Raw genomic sequence first — 24,584 nt, forward strand, 5'->3', positions numbered from 1 at the left:
GTATGTGGCCAGGACAGATTAGTGGTCGAGATAAGGTGGACATTTGCTGTAAGGCAGTATCTTCCTCTCCTTCCTAACTTGGGGTCTTGCTTCTGGCCATGTGAAATGTATTGGTCCAATTTCCCAAACACAACTGGAAAATGTGAATACGAATGCTTCTGTCCTTTAGCAAGATGTCTAGAGGGCCATCTGACGGCCTAGAAAGTAAAACTGACCTCCCCAGGGAAAGTAGGCTCTCAATTCCTTTCTTAATTCTCCGTAGGATAGTAAAATATTAAGTGGAAAATCTTCTAGACCAGCACCTTAATTTTGCAGATGAGAAAACTGAACCCCAGAGAGGCTGAGAGGCTCAAGGTCTCACAAGTGTTTATGCTCAACTGGGAAACAAATTTGTTTCTCTGGCCTGTCAGGCCAACATTCTTTCCACTCAGCGATGCTGCCTCCTGCCTCCTGAAAGGATGCTAGCAGGACACTCTGATGAAAAGGACCTTATCTTTTTACATCTGCTGCTTAAAGTTTTTTTAGCATCACACAATTTTATGAGTTACGTACATAAACAAATACTGTTACTTATTTACTATCGTCCTCCTTTTAGACATCAGAAAACCAAGGAACTGAAATGTAGCAACTCCCACAGAATCTCAAAATGCACCCAGACTGTGCTCCTCCTCACAGGACAAACACTCAGTACAAGCTTCCGATGACGAATGTGGCTGTCACAAGACTAGGACGCCACGATTCAGTCCCTTCCCACGGCTGGTCCTGGCTGCCCACTCACATCAAGCAAGGGCAAGGCATCCCTTCCGACAGCCTGACCCCCACCCCCAGATAAACCAACATGTGGATTGCCAAAGGCATTCATAGGCAATGGTGCTAAGACTGCTTGACGTTAACACCACACTTTGATCATTCAGTCAAATCAAAAAGCATTTATTAAGCATCTGTGTGAGGCTCCCTGCCGGGGCTTCTCTTTGTGTCCCTAGCATTCACACTTCCCTGCTTTTCTTCTGTGGCTCCTCATCCCTGCCCAAGAAAACTCCCCTATCCACAGAAATCTCACCGCTGGTGTTATCATGTCTTACCCAGAGTGGGATCCTGTTTTGGTTCCCCCAAGATGCTAGTCAATGCCCAGGATGGAACTTTGGGAATGGACCAGTTCCTACTCCATTGTAGAATCTATGCATCCATCTCTGCTTCCCTAAGATTCTGTGTGAGGAGAACCTTAGCTATGAAATGGTGATGAAATTTCAGTCTGTTTTCTTTCAGAATGTAGAGTGAACATTTAAGAGGGTTTTTAGAAAAGCAGTTTGCAGTCAGTAATTGGAAGCGTTGAAGTGTTTTTGTAAGACCAATGTCTCAGATTACAAGTTTATGATTTGCCTGAAAATAAATCATTTATTTTAGCCTTGGACTTTAAAAAGAAGAAAATTAAAAGCTTAGACCGATTTTCTTCAAGTTTTCTACGACATTCTTTACATCAGGAAGAGAGATGAGGGAAGGCAAGATGGAGGTTTTAGAGAGAACGGGGTTCCAACGTTATTTCCCTTGGTTCATTTATGAGACTACATTTTCCTAGATGCATATGCTATTTCCATTGTATGATTCACACAGACAATTTACTACATTTAAAAGTCTGCTAAATTCTTTCTGCAAAGCTTGGGTCAAATACACACACTGTGTATACAGTTGGAAATTCTTCCTCATAGATCTAGCTAATGGTATGGATGTTGTATTTGTGTTCTTGTTGCCATGGCAACTAGAAAAGGGTTAAGCCAGGGCCTCAGAAAACCCAGAGACTGTGCAGTAAAATATCATAAGTGTGTATATCCTTCCTAAAATATGTTTCTCAAATATGGATTAAGAAATCTTAAAGCCACTGTTTTAAAATTAATTTTTCATTTCTAGTATGCAGGTTATTGCCTAAAAAAGATATTTGCAAAACAATATCTTTTACCTCCTTTTCTCTCTAAATTGTCATATAATGACCATTTATCTCAAAAGACAGATTATGTAAATCCATGAGAAGTGCTTTGGTTTTTATATATGGATGAGAGACATGCCAACGAGAATATGAATGAAGTTGTTTTCTGGCTGAAACAAACTGTCTTTTTTAGATCTCTTTTAAGTCCATTTATATAAGAGTAATAAGACATTCTTCTCCATTTGTTCAAGAACTTATCAAATAAACTTGGGCAACCCTTAACAACGCCAAGATGTTAAACATTCACCAGCTCTAAGAACTCAGACTTCTTTTTGACGGCTGATGGCCCTCAGGTCCCTGACTTCCCCTTTTAATTTTCTTATACACTTTACCCTGTGAGATAAGCTTTAAGAGTTTATCCCCAAAATAACACTGGATACAAGTAGAGAAGGCAATTTTTTTTTTTTTTTTTTTTTTTTTTGAAACAGAGTCTTGCTCTGTTGTCCAGGCTGGAGTGCAATGGCATGATCTCAGCTCACTGCAACTCAGCCTCCCAGGTTCAAGAAGTTCTCATCCTTCAGCCTCCCGAGTAGCTGGGATTATAGACACCGACCACCATGCCCAACTAATTTTTGTATTTTAGTAGAGATGGGGTTTCACCATGTTGCCCAGGCTGGTCTCAAACCCCTGACCTCGTGATCTACCCACCTTGGCTCCGCAAAGTGCTAGGATTACAGGCGTGAGCCACCATGCCCAGCTGAGAATGCAGTTCTTATGAGGCCCACAGCCATTGTAGCTTTGGATAAAGCAGCATATTACATCTCCAAGTGCAAAAGGAGGATGGGTAAAAAAACTTCACTAAGTGCTTCCCTGTCCTACTGCCCATTTCATAAGGATACCAGAGAGAGTATTAATACATCCCCTGGTCTATAATGCCTGGCTTAACTTTTAACCTTTAACACAGTACCTAAGTTTTCCATACCCTTTATTTATTTCAAAATATTTCTATGTAGGAAACATATTTTAGAATGAAATAACAAATGAAAAATCATAAATGGCTTTATAACTTTATAATAAAAATAAATTTATGGGAATATATTTAAATGTTTACTTCCAATCTTTAATATCATCTCATATTTAATATCTAAGAATCAAAAAAAATTTTCAGGGTCCATATCCTGGCCCTTCTTCTGCCACCTGGTGGACAAATGAGGAAGCAGTTAAATGATGCACCAGGAGTTACCTTAGAGTCCATAAGTGTATCAGTCAGCAAATGCTTGTGCAGTATTATTATTATTAATTATTATTATTTATCAAACAGTACTCATCAAAACACGTGGCATCATTTAAGTATCATGTTCTGCAAAGTAGCTACATTCAGCTTCTGTCCCCAGAAGAACTGTGAAATATTACATAATTGAAAGCTCCCTGACGATCTAGTTATTTTCAAGCAATCAATTCAACACACAGTGCAAGACAAGGACTCCTTAAGACTATGAGTTTAGCATTTAGCTCATTTTAGCAGTAATTTGCTTTATAATGATATTCTGACCTCATGACGCTCATGCTTTTCTAAGCACATCTAAAGAGAAAGAAGGGAGGGAGAAAGAAAGAGATGGATGCAACTGTCTAATGTCTTACAAATCCTCAAAATAACATTTTAGGATCATATTTAAAACCGTTTAAGAGTGTCTAAAAGGAGCAAAATAACATCTCCATGAGGTATCTGCATTTTAATCAAATTTATTGTAGTTTACAGGGTATGGAGAGCAGAGAGGTAATAACAAAGATTCTGACTGCCACAGATTTAAGGAAAGTGACAGCCTCCTCAAATTAACTTGAACAAAATGATGTTCCAAGCCTGCTGAATTGCCCTATACATAGCCACATCCGAATTCCTATCTTCTTGCCAAAATCCACAGAAAAGAGGCAGCCATAAATCATGTAGGAAATCTACTGATTGTTATTAAATATCCTGTACATTTCATGGAAATGTGGCTCTTTATGCTGATAGATTCTGGCTGAGGGCACTCAAGACCAAAGGACCATGCTGTTTTGTATTGAAAGTGGCTATTGGCTTGGTCCATTGCCACATGTTCTTTGGTTTTAAATGGTCATTGAAATCTAAGGAAGGCCCTTCACAGTTTCCAGAATCACTACCCATGACATAAAGAGAGAAAAAAGCAGTGCTGTTGTAACCAATGCACTCTTAACTCGTTGGGGCTCTCAAAGGGGCTATGGAGCACCCACCCCTACTTCCTGCTTCCACCACTCAGCACCCTCTTGGCCCAAATAACCCCTTGGCTTAAAGAGGAAAGGAAGGCTCCATCTTGAACATTGCCCATTATAATAATCAATGTGCATATTTTGGATATGTACTGGATATGTGATGCTTTTCTAAACAAAATGAGAATTTATGTAGCCCCAAAATAGGCTACATAAATTACATCCTTTAAAAATGCATCCTGTAGGGTTTTTGTTTTCTTTTTTTTTTTTCTGTAGCTGCTTCTTTATTTCAACTTCCCCACACACATCCTTGACTGCTGTGGCAATGTGAAAGAAAGATCAATGCAATTTCACAATTGATTCCTACAAATTATTTCCCCATCAGAGTGTCCACGAGGGAGATCATGTAACATCTCCCCGCAAGTGATGGGTTTGGAACCCATGGACGAGTAACTGGTGATCATCTGGAGCCAATATGAGTTTCTCAATATTAGGTATGTTAGTCCAAACCCATTTTTTTCATTGAAATTGTACTACAAGTGCAGCGTATCTAGATGACAGCAACATTTCCTGAAAGATGAAGGAGAAAAAAATGAACTGAATCCAAATGTACTGGATTTGGTTTAGATAGATAACAAAAGAGGGAAGTTTCCAGCAAAAAGCTGAACCATTCTGTTCTTTTTAAAAATTTTTAATTAATAACTTGAAAAAAATTATAAAAGGCATGTCTTTAGAAATTTGTCCAATAAGCATTCAATTGAGAATGCTCTTGATGACAGGTCATGTGCTGAGTTATCAGTGTAGCAGCACAGGCAATGCAGACAGCCTGACCTTTGGGAGGCTACAGGCTCTGTAATGACGCTGATGGTAGATAGCAGGAAGAACTAAAGATTGGACAAGAGAATTGCAAGCAAAAGCCAGGCAAACATTTTTTAGGCTACATTTCTCAGAGATGTATGGGGTATTCTAAACTCAAGATCAAAAAATAGAAGAATCCAGCAACAGATGAAGAATCCTCTTCTAGAAGAGGAAGCTACAGCTTTAGCAACTGCTTCATGAAAAAAACTTAATGGTTTGAGATGGCCGATATAGGGTGACAATGTGCTGTAGTTCCCCAAAAGACCAGTACACTCTTGGGGTGCATAATATAGACATATGGAGCCAGAGAAAATTGGCAACCACCCCTTTATATTTTGTAATGCTTCTACTGATTTCAGAGTGTTGTAGTCTCCAGCAGACACTGCACGTTAGTCGGATCACAGACAAACTTCACAAAAGATCTGCTTCACAAAAGATCTGCTGAGATGATGATGGGCTAGACACTAGAAACTATTGACCAGCAAATGTCTATTGAGTGCTTACTTTGTTTCAGTCACTCATTTTGGTGCTGGGGATAAATGATGGCTACAACAGACAAGGTCGCTGTTCACATAAGGATGACTGTTTAATGACTAAACAAAAGATAAATACATAGTTGACATGATAACTTTATATACTGATCAAAGCTACTTTTAAAAACACTAAAATCCATGTCACATATAGCACATTGAAAAGGACTAGAGATGTGATGTTTAGACTGGAAGGGGAAAGATAAAAGGAACCCACAAATGTTTTATTAAAATATAAGAAGATTATTTCATGTAGGAGAGAGACCAAATATATTGTGTAAGGGCCTGATGAGTAGAACCATGGCCAGTGAGAGACAGAACTGACTCAACATAAAATAAAACTTTATGAATCTAGTTATCCCAAAGGAAATCAAGGCTACTTTAGAAGAAGGTATGTTCTTCTTCAATCTACTCAACAAACCGGAAACTGCACAAACCTTTTGGTCAAGAGTTGTATGCCCACAGCTGGACAACCTCTGTGTCCCCCAGTACTTTGTAGGTGCCGCTAGTAGCTCTTCTCACTCAGCCCATGGAGATGTCAGGTCTGTCTCCTCAGCTAGATGGTGAACCTCAGGAGAATGCTGACTGTGAATACATATTGTGACTTTCCTCCTAGCACAGTACATGATACCAGCAGGCACTTAATAAATGTTCAGGGCTGGGCACAGTGGTTCATGCCTGTGATCCCAGCACTTTAGGAAGCAGAGGTGGGCGGATCACCTGAGGTCGGGAGTTCAAGACCAGCTTGACCAACATGGAGAAACCCCATCTCTACTAAAAATACAAAATTAGCTTGTCGTGGTAGTGCATACCTGTAGTCCCAGCTATTCGGGAGACTGAGGCAGGAGAATTGCTCGAACCTGGGAGGAAGATGTTGCAGTGAGTAGAAATTGCACCATTACATCCCAGCCTGGGCAACAAGAGCCAGACTCCATTTCAAAAAAATAAAAAAGAAATAAAATAAATGTTCAACAGAAGGAATTAAAGTATAAAATGAGTAGCATGATTAGAAGACTTTTAAGATGCTTACCATGATGTTGTTCTGTAAGTTGCATGTATTTCAGGGAGTGGATTATAAAAAATCTTAATTGTTTACTTGAAAATTTCAACTGGATATCCCTCAAATATCTAAAATATAATAAATTAAAAAGTGTACTCTTTCCCAAAATAATTGTTTCTCTTCTTATATTCAACATCTTATAAGGTGGCATTGTTATTCACTGAAACTAGGGATCTGGGCAAAATTCTGGTTGATGTTTTTCCCCTTCTACTCCATTGCCTCTCTCTCTCTCTCCAATTCCTGAGTGGTTTCCTTAACTTTGTCTAAACTATCCTCTCCATACCCTACAGCCTTGGCTCAGGCTGTCATCATTTTCACCTGGTTTCAAAACCAGGAATCATTCAGTCCCGAGTGACTAAAAACTAACTCAAGCTTGCTCAAGCAAAAAGAAATATATCTGTGTATGTAACTGTAAAGTCCACTGGTAAACTGGTTTTAGACACAGGGGGATCTAGACTCTAGACTATTAGGGGCTCAAACAATATTAATATAGCTCTGTTTCCCTTTCCTTTTGTTCATTTTCCTCTAAGTATTGGCTTAATGATCAAGTGTTCTCCATGTAGAAAAAAAAATAGCTTCTGGAAGCCTCAAAGCTACATCCTTTTATCTAGAAGAAGAAAAAAGAATCCTATGTCCAGGCATCCATATGTGAAATTTCACTGAAGAAGCTTGATCAATACTACTTGGATTATGTGCCCACCTGAACCAGGGATGGGCACTGTAATTGTCCACCCTGTGTGAGTGGGCCAGGTAATTCTCTTCCAAAAACAGGTCCTAGACAAAAACGAATAGCTGTGCTGTACAGCCACGCTCTCCCACTAACTTCCTAATTGCGCTGTGTCTCCTACTTCTTCAGTATATGCTCTTCGTGGCCAAAAAAAAAAGTCTTCCTAAATGGCAATTCTAATTCTCTGTCTTCCCTCCTGAAAGCCTGAAGTGGCTCCTACTGGCCTGTAAAATAAAGTCAAACTTCATTAGATTCTCACTCCTGCCTATTTCTGATGTATTTCTCCCTAGACTGCTTTCCTGGCCAAAGCTCCAGCCATTCTCAACTGCTTGCAATTTCTCAAACATACGAGATTATTTTGTGCCTTCAGTCTTTACTCACAGTGTTCCTCTTCCCTTCCTCCCACTAATCCCACAATCCCATTAATTTCTACCCAAGAGTTTGCCCAAGAAGCATCTCCCCCCACCCCCACCCCCAAGGAAGTCTTTCCGGCCCTCCCTCAGGTAGGATTTATCCATGTGTATCCTGTACACACCTCTGTCTCTTTAGCTCATGCATTTGTTTATATGCCTGTCCCCATCTAATAACCTGTCAGCTCCTAGAGGACAGAGATCAAGCCTCATTCATCCTTGTGTTTCTGGTAATTACCTGCAGATAATAGGCACCTAATGAACCCCTTTGAGAGAGAATAAAAGAGAGGAAGGGAGAAAAGAATAAAAGGAGGAAAGAAGAGGAAGACATTTCCCAGGGCTTTCTTTTCTTTCCAGATAATAAATACATTTTGCAAATAATATTTCAGGCAAAAGCTTTGGCCTTTGTTATCTAAATCAAGCAATGAATAATAGAGAGAATTTCAGGTCCAGCCCCTGTGAAAGGTAGATGCAGGGAACATGGGAAGAGGGGACAAAAAAGTGAGCTTTTATGGCATGGGCCAAGGCAGAGCAGTCACATATCCCACCCAAACAGGGCGGCCATGGCATGTTGCTGCATATGGCGCTTTGCCAGCCTGTGACCCGGTTGGCAAAGCGCCATATGCAGCAACATGCCATGGCCGCCCTGTTTCTGGCTTGTTTCTGACTGGGCAGTCATGTAGAGAAATGAAAATGAATAGAGAAATTTAAAAGGTGACCTAATTCTCTGCTGAAGGCATTTCCAGTCATAGGTCTGAGTGCATTTTAATTATACCTGGACACAGGGGCCCCCACTCAGACGTAACTGCAGTCCCACGTGGACTATCCCTGTGGCTGTAAAGAGTTGTCTGAGCTTGTGCTTTTCTCAAGAGCCTGACATCACACTGATCATTAAGCAACTGTGCAGAGGAGCAACTGGGTGTTTCCATAGCAACCTGCACTGGGTTGCCTGCAGAGCTTGGTAACAAGAGCATTTTATTATGGGTCATTAAGGGCAAAAGGCTTGATTTACATTATTTCCTGTAAAATCCTATTATTTCAGGTGTTACATTCCACCTCCATCTATGCTGCTCTTCTAGAAAAAAAATCATAAATGTGGGTTATTAGGTGGAGAAACTGTAAGAGGCTTCAGGTAAACACAGCCACAGGGTGATCTATAGATAAGAAAAGTATTTTGCCAAAGGGATGTGTGGTCCAGAGGTACCTCGTGTTCTCTGAGGCCAGAGAATTCTTGCTGTGAAATGTGAAGTCATTCTTTTTATTGTCTGTTCCCTTTGCCTGAGTCATGTTTTTGACTGGCATTGATGAGGGTTCTTGGATTCTGTGTTCTGCTAAATAAGTATCGCCAAATCTGGCCTGACTGTTCCTTAGCCACATCAGCTGCTGTCTCAGGTGTCTTATATTCCAGAGTGACCAAATGCAGCAAATGGTAGCCCCTATCGGTGCTTAAGCACATAAAGCTCTAGAAGGCTGTGAGCCTCTCTCTCTCCTCTTATCTGTACTTGGGAGCAGGGAGATTAAGCATTCAACTCTAGTTAGTGTCTTTCTGGTAGCCCAGGAACCTGACCAGCACTGCATGTGGACCTGGAGCAGATGGACAGTGATTGCTTTTGAAGTGTGATAGCATTAAGTTTAGTTGGGGAAGGGACTCTGGAAGGTCATTGACCCACAGCTCCATCTGCTATCTATGATTAAATATATCAATCTACAGAGGCCATACCACAAATGCCATAGAATGTGCTCAAGCTTCCAAACCCACATGACCCGACAATAGTTAACTTAGGCCTTTCTGAATGCTCACAAGTACTTCATGATTAAGAAGATTCTGGGGGTCTTGCCTGCCAGGATGAGAGCTGAGAACTAGAGACAAGAAGCAGTGAGGCATAATTCTTAAGTTTTCTGAGTTAATTTAGTACTGTAAGGAATACGTGAAAAGCTTCCCTGCTCAGAAAAAGCATTTGCCTAAAGAGTAGAACAATGGGCATGTCATTGAATTAGTTCACGATTTCACTGGCATTTCACATCATCCTCCAAGGATGCGGTGATGGATTTCAGATGACCCAAAGCAGAGCAGTGGCCAGCAAGTGGGTGATTATTCATCCTCTGCTTATAAAGAGGATGCTACTGAATTGCAGGCTTTTTTTTTTTTTTTTTTTTTGAGATGGAGTCTGACTCTGTAGCCCAGGCTGGAGTGCAGTGGCACAATCTCAGCTTACTGCAACCTCCACCTCCTGGGTCCGTTTCAAGCAATTCTCCTAACTCAGCCTTCCAAGTAGCTGGGATTACAGGCACGAGCCACCGTGCCCAGCTTACAGGCTATTTTTTTAACAAAAGACGCCCTCCTCTTAATATTCACCAGAACTGTTAGAGCTAGAAAAAGTAGATTTTTGTGTCAAATTTCAATCTTTGAACTATAGTTAAGGCATCCCTAATATGAACAGTGTAATCTCTTCTGTTTGGCTTGAGTGACCCAAGGCAGAAGGCGGGTGAATTAAGACAATGTGAAGAATGTTCTTGGGTGTATTTCCTGGTGAGACAGAAGGACCAGAAAGGTGAGAAGAGTTCAGATTCCTGCTGAGCAGCAGGAGGCACCAACACATAGGACCTCCAGTGTACCTTCAAGTCCAGAAGGTATGACTTCAGGGTTAGAACAAAGAGATTATTTTATAACTTGCTTCCCTTGCCCCACCAAAGGGTTTAGCCTAGATCAGATTTGGAAAATGAGGTAGATATACGCTCTCCAGTATGTCAACACCTACAGAACAGAGGTGAATATGAGTTTTAACTGATAGTTTTATATCAGCAGTTATCTCTAGCTAAAAGGGTTGCAGCTACATGATGTGTTAAACTTCCCTTTAAAATGACTGCAATTTAAGAAGTCCCCTATTTTAGGAGAGGAATCTTCCAGCTATGTAAATCAGTGAGTACACAAATGATTAGAGTGAATTTTAGAGTGAAAGGGGGCAGTTTTACAGGCAACTCCCCACAACTGGATTAAAAGATGGAATTTAATCACGTATTATTGTCCTAAACCCCCTCCTTCAGCTCTGATATGTTTACAGTCAACTCTCATAAAGCATTTAAAAATGAAGAACTGTTTTTCTTGTATAAAGATAATTGAATAGGAAAGGTATTTACACATAAAAATAATGCTTTGCAACCTATGTTTGAAATTTCCTCTACAATACATTAAGATAATTTCTGTTTGGTATAAAATTTAAGATAAAATTTGTATGTTTAAATCTTGTGAACAGAACATATACAGAGCACACTTAAGGAATAAAAACATATTAGACACAACAATGACAAAAAAGAGATACAAAATTTAAAATAAAACCCAATTTGATAAAATGGAAAGGTTCTAAAATTGTAGTGGTGTTAGTTACTTCCGAATGTGCCCTTTCCTTCTATACTTCTGGCTTCTAAATAGGAAGAATTAACAGTGATCTGTATTACCAAAAATAACAGTGAATTAATATTAGAATGGCTTGAGCAAGATGAACTAATTTAAGGAATGAATCTATTATATCTTAAACCACTAACAATTAAAATCATCCTGTTCTGAATGAAAGGTCCAACCTGCCTATGCACATGAGAAGATTTCTCTTTCATATTATTTCTCTTCTTAATAGTTGTGAAGAAAAATGTTACAACTTTTTCAGGTCTATCTCTTCTCAGTTCCTGAAGAAATCATTACCTTGCCATTTAGCATTGGGCTTACAAAAAACCAAAAAGTGTTGTTGAAAATGAAAGGTTTAGCTATTTCAATACTTTGGCATAGTCAAAACAGTTACTTGAATGCTTTTTCTTTTCTTTCTTTAAAAAAGGAAAGTCATATCTATTTATGAGAGGAAATTTAAACTAATACTGACTCCTGGCTTGACATTTCTTTTTGCACTGCTTACTTAACACTCCTGATTCCATACCTCTTGCTAATATATGTGACCACATAGTGTATTAACATAGTGACATTACACTTCCTTAGTGTGAGATCTTTTATTTTTTGATTGGATGAAATGGTCAAAGGTGTCAAAACAGTCCCCTTATAAGGTATCTTTATAGGCTAATTGGGAGTCAGCAATGGTCAGGCCTGGAGATCATTTAAGTCACAGCAATTTCCAGGGCTGATTAACAAAGAGATCTATAGTTAAAATTTCATAGACTATCAAAGCAGAATAATAGCTTTTTATTGTCTATGCCTGAGTCTCAGGAGTTTTAAGGGCCTCACAAATGCCACCTGATGATTTTCTGCAGCATCTTGGTAGGATAGTAGGAGGCTTGCATACAGACTATGAAGCACAGTATGCAATGGGCTACTAAGACACTTACTTAAGAAGCCATGCTCTTTTTAACTTAATTTTTAGGGACTTTAGGAACACAACACAGGTTGATCATACTCATTAGTCAAAGTCATGCTATTAGCATCAATCTGAGAAAGGTCCTTGGTTTGTTTTAATACTTTTCCATTCATCTGCCATTTCTCATCCTATTCCTTTCCCTATTCTACTGGAAAAGTATGTAAAAGTGTGTCCCATCCTTCCAGGTCCACCATATGTAAATGAGTGCATTATGAGCCAGCAATTTTGCCCCTGGAAGCAGACCCCACAGAAAAGCTAGTACAGATTCACAAGAAACTGTGCATGTGTTTCTTTTTCACAGAATTGTTTGGGGAACTATAATAAGTTGGAAGCCACACGTGTCCATCACCAAGTGAAGAGATGCATAAATTATGGCTTATACACATGGCAGAATACTATGTAACATTTGGAGGTAAGGAATTAAAATCTCATATAGTAGCATGAAAAATGCATGAAACAGAATGAGATCTAGAACACAATGTCATTTATGTAAAACTTTCAAGCCATACACATAAAACAAGGCTAAGTATTTCTCAAGATACATGATTATTTCTCGTTTTTCAAGGAACAAACGGATGTACTTGACCAAGAATGAAGAGAAGGGCAAAGAAAAAGAATAAATGTAAGAGAAGGGGAAGTGGAGTGGTCAATGGAAACAATTCATTAACTACATACCACACAACACAAAGTATGTTACATTCATTCTCTTATTTCAAACACATTAAAAACCTGTGAGGGAGACACTGTTATTTCCTCTGTTAGTTGAGGCAAAAAAGACTTGAAAAAGCTAAATATTATCCAAAGTTTCACTGCTAGAAAGTGGCAGAGCCAATTCACACACGTAGGAAATCTGGACCAAGTCACCATTCAGTCATAAAATCTTCGTCTCTGGAGAGCTGTACTAAGGTAAAGTTGAGGTTATTCATTAGGAATTTCCCCATAGCTATCAACTAACTGTTAACGATTTTTGTTTCCCAAGTATCTAGATTCCAGGAAATATTAAAAGTAGAAGACACAGCTGGGCACAGTGGCTCACACCTGTAATTCCAGCACTTTGGGAGGCCAAGCTGGGCAGATCAACTGAGGTTGGGAGTTCAAAAACAGGCTTACCAACTTGGAGAAACCCTCTACTAAAAATAAAAAATTAGCTGGGCGTGGTGGCGTATACCTATAATCCCACCTACTCAGAAGGCTGAGGCAGGAGAATCAATTGAACCCAGGAGGCAGAGGTTGCAGTGAGCTGAGATGGCACCTTTGCACTCCAGCACGAGTAACAACAGCGAAACTCCATCTCAGAAAAAAAAGTAGAAGACACAAATACAACCAACATTAATATATTCAGCTTCCTAGAAACATACATTTGTGTCTGATCTATACCTTAGTGTTTCATTAATTTGGTTAGCGTGAGATGATATCTAAGAAACCAATAAGGCTAAATGCACTTCAAAATTTAATTTCTTGATGTGGAAAAGTGAGAAAGTTTCACAATGTGGTGGCTCATCTGCCTTCACTGAATTTGAAAACCAGACTTGACCGTATGTATGTATTACTTATTTTTAAACTGTAGATTTTTCTCAGTAGATTATTAAGCTTCTGAGAGTATGTGTTGTTTCTTATTAATATAAAATATAGTATAGTTGAACTTTAAAATATTAAAGAAAAGTGTTAATTAACTGTAACAATCTGTTAAATTTTCTTCCTAGAAGTTTTATGGGATATGTCGAGGTTGCTAGAGATTAAATTTAACAGGGATAAAAATCTCGGCTATAAATCTAAGTAAATATAATTTTTTTAAAAAAGTCCGTAGAGCCAGGCCACATACCTATTGTCAAGTTGAGGGTCTACTTGCTCTATAATTGCTTCATGGAATTGTCTTGTGAGAGCTCCAGCAAAGATGACACAAAGGCTGCTTCTGATCAATGAAGGAAATCAAGACAACGGTGAATGGATCATTGCACTGGCATCACTAAGTAATTATAAATGCTTGAGATTTTCACTATTTTATTAAATATTTTCAGCATGTAATCCAAAAAGAGAAGTGAAAAGTTCAATTAGGAAGCCATGACAAAAAGTATTGTCTGTTGATAATCTCATATGAATCCTGAAAAGCTAGAATAAAAAATTGAGGGTGGAGTGGGAAGGCAGATGAAATTTGTCTTAGATAAGCTTTGATATTCATGGTTCCAGAAATAGAAAAGGAATTGAATAGTTATAGTGGAAGGCAAATTTAATACTTTCTCTCAGATATTTACTAGTATCTATTACAAAAATCTTTTTATTTCCACTAAGAAGAACATAATTAAATGATTCTACATGGACTCCATTTCTTTATGTAAAGAAATGGTTCCTTGTGTTTTGGGGTTATAAATGTCTTTTAAAATTTCATGAAAGTTAAAGACTATCTTTTTGAAAAATGCACATTCATGCATCATTTTGCATAAAATTTCAGGGGTTCATAAATCCAAAACCCAAGAACCTAGATTAAAAAGATCAAACTTATAGAGTATACAGCAACTCAATCTACATTTCCCTTACCAATTCTTTTAAATTTTTTAAAGTTTTCTAAGAAACACCTTGACATTTACCATTTTTGCAGGTGTTCACAGATTACCCAGAAAGAAAATCAATCATCCTAATTCCAGCAAAGCCCAATTTTGACATAATTAGATTTTGTTTATTTAATTGGAGCTGCCGTTGAATTCTGCAAATTGCACACATCATAATGACACTTCCAGGAACTAGTGCCAAAGGACACAAAAAATATCTGGTTACCAAGGAGAAGTCTAGTGATGCCTTGTACTCATGGAAGGAAGGCAATATTAATCAGTGACTATACAAAACTAATAGCAAACAACTAAATAAATCTGTAGGAGTATTCCAGTGGTGTAGCTGACACTCAATTAAAATATTCTTGTCTAACCCCCATGACAGGTACATTATTAAGGTTTAATGCAATCATATTTTGGCAGCAAATAGAAATGTTATTTCCCACGTGCACTGAATCAAATTGAGAACATTTGTTAAGTGATGAAATCAGTTCTTTGTCTTAGGATGATCTAATGAGAAGCATTTATCCATTAGAAAAGGCTTTAGATTTCAAAGCTGTATGTGCTACTTACCTGCATGTTCATCTCCGTTCTTCAGTGTCCTCAAAACAGGGGTGCAACAGAGATCTAAGATATCGTTAAGAATCTGTTCATCTAGCTCGGTCATGCCTAATGAAGGATGCCATTTTCTACTTTCAGTTTTTTTTTTAAGTTGCTCCTGTGTGGATGATGTTATTTAAAGTAACATAACAAATTCAAGCTAGATAACAAGAAGTTAGGAGGTATTATGAGGATCCCTGAAACAGAAAAGCAGAAAGACTGGGTTTGATGCCTGGCCCTATCACTGAATAACTGTGTCAACCAGCATAGTCTCTGTGGGCTTTAATTTCCTCACATATAAAGTGGAGGTAGAATGCTTATCTGTTAGGGATTTTTCCAAGTTGTCACAGCAGCTATTATAGGGAAGTATGTTTTTCTCAACATTACAAATGTTCTTTATGTTTACTTTTTAAATTCTTCGTAGTATCAATGAATACAATTTAAGAACATGAATATTACCGCAAGACCCAAGACAACAACAATTTTTTTAAGAAAGCAGTTTCCTTTCCAATCCTGCTTTCCAGGGACAATGACTTTCAATTCTTTTGTTTATTTTGGACTTTATCTCCATTTTTATAATATGCTGATATCAATTTCTGGATGTTTCCTCACACTTAGATATTGTATATTGAATTTGTAAATTGGATGAAATTGCTTCTTCTACACCACCCTCAACACACACACACTTTCTTCTCACCCATCCTCACCAAACAGTTATCACAATTTGTGTTTAAATAAGTATTCATTATTATGGCAATAAAAATGTTTAGAGCTGAGCCATGTAATCTACTATGATGTCATTTCTTTCTTAGACAACTTCATCTCATATTATTTGCGTTTATATGTATGCCTTTTCTAGTTTACTTTTTATTAATCCCTCTTCTAAATCTCCCCCTGAACTACAGATACCCTCTCAACATGATGAAATGCATCAGGTTCAATTTTTTTCCCTATAACCTTCTTGCAGTCCTTTGTCTTTCTGCTATAATTATGAGCCTTTCTTCCTCCCTCCCTTCCTTCCTTTCTCCCTCCCTTCTTTCTTTTCTTTTTGTTCTTTCTTCCTCTTTCTCCCTTCCATTCCCCTTTCTCTCTCTCCCTCCCTTCCTCCCTCTCTCTCTTCCTTCTTTATTTCTCCCTTTCTCCCTTCCCTTTCTCTTTGTCTTTCCTTTTTCCTTCCTTCCTTCTCTCTTTTCTTTTTTATTTTTATTTTTATTTTTTTGAGACAGGGTGTTGTTCTATCACCCAGGCTGGAGTGCAGCGGCATGATCATGGTTCACTGCAGGTCATCTTTCCAGGCTCAAGCAATCCTCCCACCCTAGCCTCCTGAGTAACTGGGACTACAGCTTCATGCCACCATACCTGGCAAATATTTGCATTTTTAATCAAAACAGGGTTTTGCCATATTACCTGGGCTGGAATCTTTACTGTTTCTATGGACTCCTAAGGATATATCCTCCACAACAACCTGGTGATTTCATTTTTCTCCTGTGATTAGAGCCCCTCCTTCCTAAATTTCTTTCTTGTTTGCTTTTTCTTAATTTAGGTAGAGTACACTATCTTGTTGCTTCCTAAGAAATTATGTGTCAAAGGTAAATTTTTGAGACTGACTGCATTTAAAAGTGCCTCATTTTTAACTGAGACTTGAGTTGGGTATAAAAATAAAGGTTGGAAATTATTTTCTTGTGGAAATGATATGAAGTGAGGTATGTTTTTCTCTGTTCAAACACATTGTTTTATTGTCTGCAAGCTTTCAATGTTATTCCTAAGAAGACTGATGCCATTCTAATTCTTAAACTATAGTGTGTGAACTGCTTTTTCCTCTCTGGAAATGAGTAATGTTTTATTATTCATGAATGTGATAAAATTTCGGGACATTGGCAGCTTTGTTGTCTTTTCATTTTGTTGTGCTGCTGTGCACCTGAAGGGCTCTTTTATCAGAATTCTCATGTCCTTCACTTCAGGGAAAATTTCCTGCATCATTTGCATGGTAATTTCCTCCCGTCTATTTTCTAGCCCCTTTTCTAAGAACACTTCAAACAGTTTGGTTTTTTGTCTGATTCTACACTGACCCCTTAAGAAAAACTTAGTATCTCCAAATTCTAATTTCTGGAAAGGATGGACACAGCAATGCCGACTTCATAGGGCTGCTCACACAAGTCAGTCAGCCACTGTCAGCCACAACACTGGGCCCTAACTCAGGTCACAGGGATGTAGCTTTGCCCATCACTTACACAACCAACCAGGGAAAGGATTCTCACACTGCCTTATTTTTTCTTCTTTCTCTCCACTCTCCCTCCTTCTCCCTCTCTTGTTCTCATTTGTCTTTCTCACTTCTCTCCCTTATGACCACTTGGCTCTTTTCCTTTTCACTCTCTTTCCTTTTCCCCTAAACTTCACAATCTGTCTCCATCCTCAAAGCCAGGGACACAAACCCCTGAGCATTGTGCCTAAACATTGTACAGTGCAAATTCCACTGAAAAGGTAGATTTTATTTTTTTTGACATAATATAATGCTGTATTCATTTTCTTGTGCTGCCATAACAAATAACTAAAAATCTTGTATCTTACAACAACACAAAGTTATTGTCTTATGTTTCTGTAGGTCAGAAATTCAAATATGAATCTCACTGGACTGGAATTAAGATGTCAGTAGGAGGCCAGGTATGGTGGCTCACACTAGTAATCCCAGTTTGGGAGGGAGGCTGAAGCGGGAGGATCACTTGAGCCCAGGAATTTGAGACCAGCCTGCACAACATAGGGAAATTTCATCTATGCTAGAAAGAAATAAGAGAAAAATATGTCAGCAGGGCTGAGTTCCTTTCTGGGAGCTCTAGGGAAAATTTTCCACCTTCCAGAAGCCATCCACATTCCCTGGTTCCTGGCCTCTCCCTCCATCTTCAATGCCAGGAACAATAGGTCAAGTAATTCTTACAGTGCATCTCTGCAGAGGTAGATTTTTATATTGTCTTTGAGTTAGCTGAGTCATTAGAAATTAGTCTTCGTATGTTCCAAAGGCAAAAATCAAACAAATCAGCAAAAGATTTCTAGTTAATTGCAAAGTTTTATTAAACACTTAGTATTTGCCATTCATTTTGCTGTGTTATCTGATTGAAGCCTTTTAACAAGTCTGTGTAATAGTTACTCTTATAAGTACTGAGTTAGACATGATGAAATGTGGGGAAATTAACTTCTTTACTCATGGAGCCACAAGAGAGGCTCATTCGCAAGTCTATCTGGTTCTCAGGTCCATGCTGGTAAGTAATCTGCAATGGTGTTTCCTGACAAACATTGTTTAAGGCATTAACATAACCTGCAAGGCAAGCTCAAACAATCCAAGTGCCCATACAATTTTTAAATTGCCTTCAAAGTTTTCATGCCTACTGCCTGTTTAGCAATACTTGCTCTTCTACCTCTTTGAAAATCTCTAGATTCAGAGACGGATGGGTTCTGTCCTCTCCTTTCCACATCCTGAGCTCTCCCATCCTCATGGGAAAAGGAAATAAGGAAAAAGTGAGTTTTCCATATTGTTTCCAGTCTGGCTTACTTCTTTTTGGGTGGAAACATTTGGCAAAGTGATCTTCTTAAGGCTATTATAACAATTACATGCAGCAAGCTTCTTAGGTTCATTTAGATAGAAGTGAATTTCATCAATTCAAGTTCCTGGTCTGCACTTCAGTTACTGTGACTGCTGTCTTGAGCTGTAAATCATCTGACTAATGCAGGATAATAAGCAAAGTCTCTCTGCTCTCTCTTCACTATAACTCAGCTCTATATCATAGTACAAAATCTCAATTCTGACATTAGATTTATATTGAGCAGCTTGTCGGAATTGCAGTTGGCATTGTGTATGAGGGTAGGAGGAGTTGCTACAATTTAGGCATAACTGAATTTTTTTCAAAAAATTTTTTCTTTCAAGTGACTTTAACCCTGATTCATTTTCAACTTGGAAAATATATTGGGTATATAATGGACTTTTAGAACTACATTTTGGCAAGCACAATTTATAATCCACTATCTTTTTCTGTAAAGGCAATTTTTTTTTTTTTTTTTTTTGAGACAGAGTCTGGCTCTGTCCTAGAATGCAGTGGCACGATCTCGGCTCACTTCAACCTCCACCTCCCGGTTCAAGCGATTCTCCTGCCTCAGCCTCCTGAGTAGCTGGGATTACAGGTGCCGCCACTATGCCCAGCTAATTTTTGCATTTTTAGTAGAGATGAGGTTTTTGTTGGCCAGGCTGGTTTCAAACTCCTGACCTCAGGTGATCTGCCCTCCTTGGCCTACCAAAGTGCTGGGATTACAGACATGAGCCACCTCACCCGGCCTGTAAAGACAATTTTGAAAAAGTGATTTTTGTCATTTTTTTAAGCTGATATCTTCTTCTGTGACTGCCACATCAACTTTATGCCTTATTTTCAACATCTTTAGGGTATTTAAAAAAAATTATTGCTTTGAAGTTTAATGAGGCCAGGCGTAGTGGCTCACACCTGTAATCCTTTGGAGGCACTTTGGGAGGCCAAGGCAGGTGGATCACCTGAGGTCAGGAGTTCAAGACCAGCCTGGCTAATATGGCAAAAACCCTATGTCTACTAAAAAATACAATAATTAGCCAGCTGTGGTGGTGGGCACCTGTAATCCCAGCTACTCAAGAGGCTAAGGCAGGAGAATCACTTGAACCCAGGAAGCAGAGGTTGCAGTAAGCCAAGATCGCACCACTGCACTCCAGCCACAGTGACAAAGTGAGACTCTGTCTCAATCAATCAATCAATATAAAGTCTAATGAACCGTATAACAGATACTCTAAAACATGTTCTACCCTTCAAAGCTAGTTAAGTCTAGTACCTGTTTCATAATAAGCAATGATCCCAGTGAATGTTCTGCTGTAATTTCCATGGAGAGAAATAGTTCTTCATATTCATGTGGCTCCGAGGGTTCTTCTGAATCGGTTCAGAATCCAGGACAAATGGTAGCTTGTTACTTTTAGCAGTAACCACCAGGTGACCCTGTATGGTGGGTGTGGGCAGAGAGGCAAGGTCAGCAAGGTCCCTGAGTATATTGAGTTAAATAGTGCCCTCCCCTCCTCACTCAACTCATGTCCACCTGGAACCTCAGATTGCTACCTTATTTGAAAATAGGGTGTTTGTAGATATAATTAGTTAGGTTAGGATGAGGGCATACTGGATTAGGGTGGACCCTAAACCTAATGACTGGTGTTCTTATAAGAAGAAAGATGGAGACACACAGACACAGGGAAGGTGGCCATGTGACAGTAGAGGCCGGGACTGGAGTGACGCAGCCACAATGCCAAGAGCCGCCAGGATCTAGGCAGAGGCAAGGAAGGACTCTTCTCCTTCCTTCAGAGTGAGCATTGCCCTGGCAACACCATGAGTTTCAACTTCTTTTCTCTCAAACTTTGAGAGAATAATATTTGTATTGTTTTAAGCCGCATAATTTGGGGTAATTTGTTTCAGCAGCCCTAGGAAATGAGTGAACTGAGGAATTTGTCACTAAAGGAGGGCAGGCACAGTCAAGACTGTCTTCTTACTCTGGACTCCTGGGCAAAGGACTCTCAGCAGCTACGCTGTGGAGAGCAGGTGAGAAGAATGTCCAGGGGGCCAGAGCACAGTGACCAGAGATGGGTGTATCTCATTTCAAGCAAAGTGCAGCTGCTGAGATGTGAGGAAAGACCAAATCTGATGTGATCCTGGGAATGCAGAATTAGAGCTACAAATTAAATAGACTCCAGGCGTAAACTGAGAGGGAAAAGCCTCCGTAACATGGTGATCTTCTCATTATACCAGCATGCATAAAATTAGGGCCACTGAGCCCAGCTTGAAAATTCTGCAAACAGTTGAACCACAGTAAATGGAAAGTTTTTCATTATAAATTATGTGAAGGTGTTCCTTGGGAAATCCAAGCTTGGTACATGAGCCAAGACTCCACTCTAGCTGTATTTGGTCATGTATGCTTATGTAATAATGAAATTGATACACTCTTTCCCTATTTGATGGTCAGAGCCAAATTATTTTTTAATGGTCATGCTTAATATTTATTTACAAGCAGTCATCCAGAAGGCATGGATTTCACTGAGGAGCTGACCTTGGTGAGGAGCTCTACTACCACCATGGCCGCATGACCCCGGCTTCTAGGGCTGCTTTGAGCTTATTTTCTAAAGGGTGTTAGTGTTGGCCAGTGAGAAATTAAAAATGGTTACTCTCATAGACACCTTGGATTGATTCAAGACCTAGTTAGCAAAGATGCTCTATATTAGGACAGAAAAGGTAACTCGAAACTTTTCTCTAGTTCTGCAAAACTTTTTCCAAACACTATCTCTTCACATAAACTCTTCTAGACCCTCAAAGCTTTTAGAAAGTAATGATTTTCTAGACTGGACCTAAAGCCTCGAGTGCCTGCCAGGCCCAACCACATGGTGCTGCCTGGCGTCAAACCTGTATGAATCTTCTCCCTTCCCTCTCTTAAAACCAGTGAAGCTGGCCCAATACCTTATTTCTGAATTTTTTATGTTTTATTTTTCCCAGAGGAGTACATTACGTTTTGATTCTATATTAATTGAATCACAAGAGAAACAATTAAGGGCATTTGATTTGCTGAACTGTTGAGATGAATGATTAATTGTCTGGAATTCAGCTTCCTGGAAAGGCAGATAGAGGAATAGGAAGGCCAAAAATTAAATTAAAATTAAAATTAAAAACTAAAAGAAAGAGGGAAGAGAACAGAAGAAAAGGAAACCAAAGGAGAAAAAGAAAGAAACAAAAGGAGAAAAAACTATAAAATGGAAGATGGCGAATGTGGAAAGAATCCTTTGGGTTGTATATTTGTCTGCTAGGGCCACCACAACAAAATACCACAGTCTGGGTGGCTTAAACAACACCAACTCATTTTTTTCACTGTTCTGGAGACTGGACATCCAAGATCAAGGTACAGGTAAGAGTAGTTTCTGAGGTCTCTCTCCTCGGTTTACAGACGTCCTCCATCTTACTGTGTTCTCAAATGGCCTTTTCTCTGTATGTGTAACTCCCTGGTGCCTCCTTCTCTTCTTATAAAGGTGCCAGTCATATTGGACCCCATAAAGAGTCCTGGGAACAGGAGCAAATGACCTGATATGAGAGTTTAGCACTTGGTTCCAGCCTTGATTTCTCCCTTGGCCAGCCAATACCCAACACCTAATGCAATATGACTCATTCCAACTGAATGACTTCTTTAGGACCCTATCCCCAAATACAGTAACATTTGGTACTTGGGCTTAGGACTTCAACATATGAATTTGAGGAACACAATTCAGTCTCTAATAGGTTGTTTGGTGACTACAGCTATGCCTTTCCTGGTTTAAACTCTTTATCTCATTTCTTCATGTTTACTGTGGACTAAAATGCTGTTTAACAAATGACTTCTCAGAGCTTAGGCTAGGCCCTGCAATTAGTTCATCCTTTTACTTAGGAGAAATTATGTCCAGATAATAGCAAATTAGTGTGTCAAATGCACATATTATGTACCATTTACTAACTTCACAACTATACCCAATTTTTATTTTTGAGAAAAATAAGGTTTAGAGAGATTAAGAAACTTAACACCCTGAAGCTAGTAGATGCAGCACTCAAACCTAGATCTGCAACTCAAAACTCCAGCCTTTAAGCACCAAGCCATAGTGCCATGCCTAGAATTGAGGAGAATGATCAGAATGTTCTCTCTTGGCATAATTTAGCAGCAGCAAGCAGGTTTTAGCCTCTGGATAGTGTGCTGAGGTAGTCTGCTTGAAGAAGCAACCATATTTTGTCTTTCAAAATTTCCTTAGATGTGGGAAAATTTCCACCCCCACTCCCTAAGCGAGAAAGGACAGAAGGAACACCCCTGCTTCTCTCTACCCCACCCACTTATGATTCCAGGAAACAGGAGCAAAGAACCTCATGTGAGAGCTCAGCACACTTGGCTTCAGCCTTGATTTCTCCCTTGGCCAACCAATCCCCCACACACTCATCTTCTCACCAGTATAGTAAACCTTCTAGAGCAACCTCTTTCCCTGGAAAGGGAGAAGCCCTACACGGGTCCTGCTGAGCCAGGAACCACGAGGGCAAGGATTTCCAATTCCCCACAAACTATAGCAAGCAAATTGGTCACACATCAAAAGTCACATTTGCCAGTCAGTCATTTTTATTAGTAAGAAAACAAGTGCTTTGATCTGCATCTTTCTGTCTTATTTCTCAACTGAGTTCAAATTCAGAGGGATGTACAGGGTTTTTAATGGGCCTCTCATATACTCAAAAAGAATGAGAATGAATTTTGGAAGCATACAGATCTAGATTTGAATCCTAGTTCTTTACTTACTAGCTATATGACTTTGGTTCAGTTACTCAAATTATCTGAGCTTCAATTCCCTCATCTTCAAAGTGATAGTCATAATACCCACTTCACAAGACTGTTTGAACAGTTAAATGAGGTAAAGTAAATAAATCTCTGCACCCAATACGTATTTAACAATTGTTAGTTTCTTTCCTTCTTTTCTCTTCCTCTTAGTCACAATCCAACTTTCATGAGTTATCTTTATTAAAGAAATATCCTTAATAAAAATAACTCTCACTCATAGGCGGGTGTTGAACAATGAGAATACATGGACACACTGGGGTCTGTTGGAGGGAAACAGGGGAGGGACAGCAGGGGATTGGGGAGTTGGGGGGGGATGGCATGGGGAGAAATGCCAGATACAGGTGAGGGGGAGGAAGGCAGCAAACCACACTGCCACGTGTGTACCTATGCAACAATCTTGCATGTTCTTCACATGTACCCAAAACCTAAAATGCAATTAAAAAAGAAAAAAAAGAAATATCTTTCCTAGTCTGTAATCCTTTATTACAAATATTTAGCTTGATTTTTATGATATCTCATAGGTGCTGGCAACAAAACTAAACTTGTATAATTAAGTCTCACTAAGTTGCTATCTTCTGTAGATTGGGTCTTTATAGCTTAAATCTTTCCTATTGGAAGCAATACATCTGATGTAATTATTTCAACAGCATGCAAACTTTTTAATTATATGATTTGGTTGTAGTAATTAGCCCTTTAAAGGAACTTCAAAATAAAAATTTGAATATGTAAACAATGTTAAACTTCTTAGAATCTGCAGTTATTATTTTGGCTTCAATTCAGTGTGCAATACTATTTAGAGAAGGTGAGAACGGGATAAATATGTTCAGATTTGAAGCAGCTCAATCTTTCAAATTTTGTTATTCAATTCTTTTACATTTGTTCTGATGAGAGAACTAAAAGCTCAGCCTTCAGAGGCCACACAATGTTGCTTGCCCAATGGGTCCCTGATTAAATGTGTTCTCATGTAGA

The 24,584-nt window shown here is 39.0% G+C and overlaps 1 protein-coding gene across 8 annotated transcripts in view; it reads right to left on the reverse strand.

Moving 5' to 3' along the window:
- The window catches only part of LACC1 (laccase domain containing 1), a 184,645-nt gene that overhangs the window by 17,540 nt on the left and 142,521 nt on the right, over positions 1–24,584 (reverse strand). For 7 of the 8 annotated variants that reach the window (XR_012514409.1, XR_012514407.1, XR_012514405.1 and 4 more), the window contains exons 6-8: positions 20,076–20,236; positions 15,210–15,433; positions 13,913–14,002 (exon numbers count right to left, since the gene is read on the reverse strand). The gene's annotated coding sequence lies outside the window, so the exon portion shown is untranslated. Of the gene's footprint in view, positions 1–13,912; positions 14,003–15,209; positions 15,434–20,075; positions 20,237–24,584 lie in introns of those variants that run through there. The other variant, XM_074387752.1, reaches the window with a different exon arrangement.

The sequence above is a fragment of the Saimiri boliviensis genome, chromosome 16 (genome assembly GCF_048565385.1).
Source record: "Saimiri boliviensis isolate mSaiBol1 chromosome 16, mSaiBol1.pri, whole genome shotgun sequence".
In the NCBI taxonomy this organism is placed as follows: Eukaryota; Metazoa; Chordata; class Mammalia; order Primates; family Cebidae; genus Saimiri; species Saimiri boliviensis.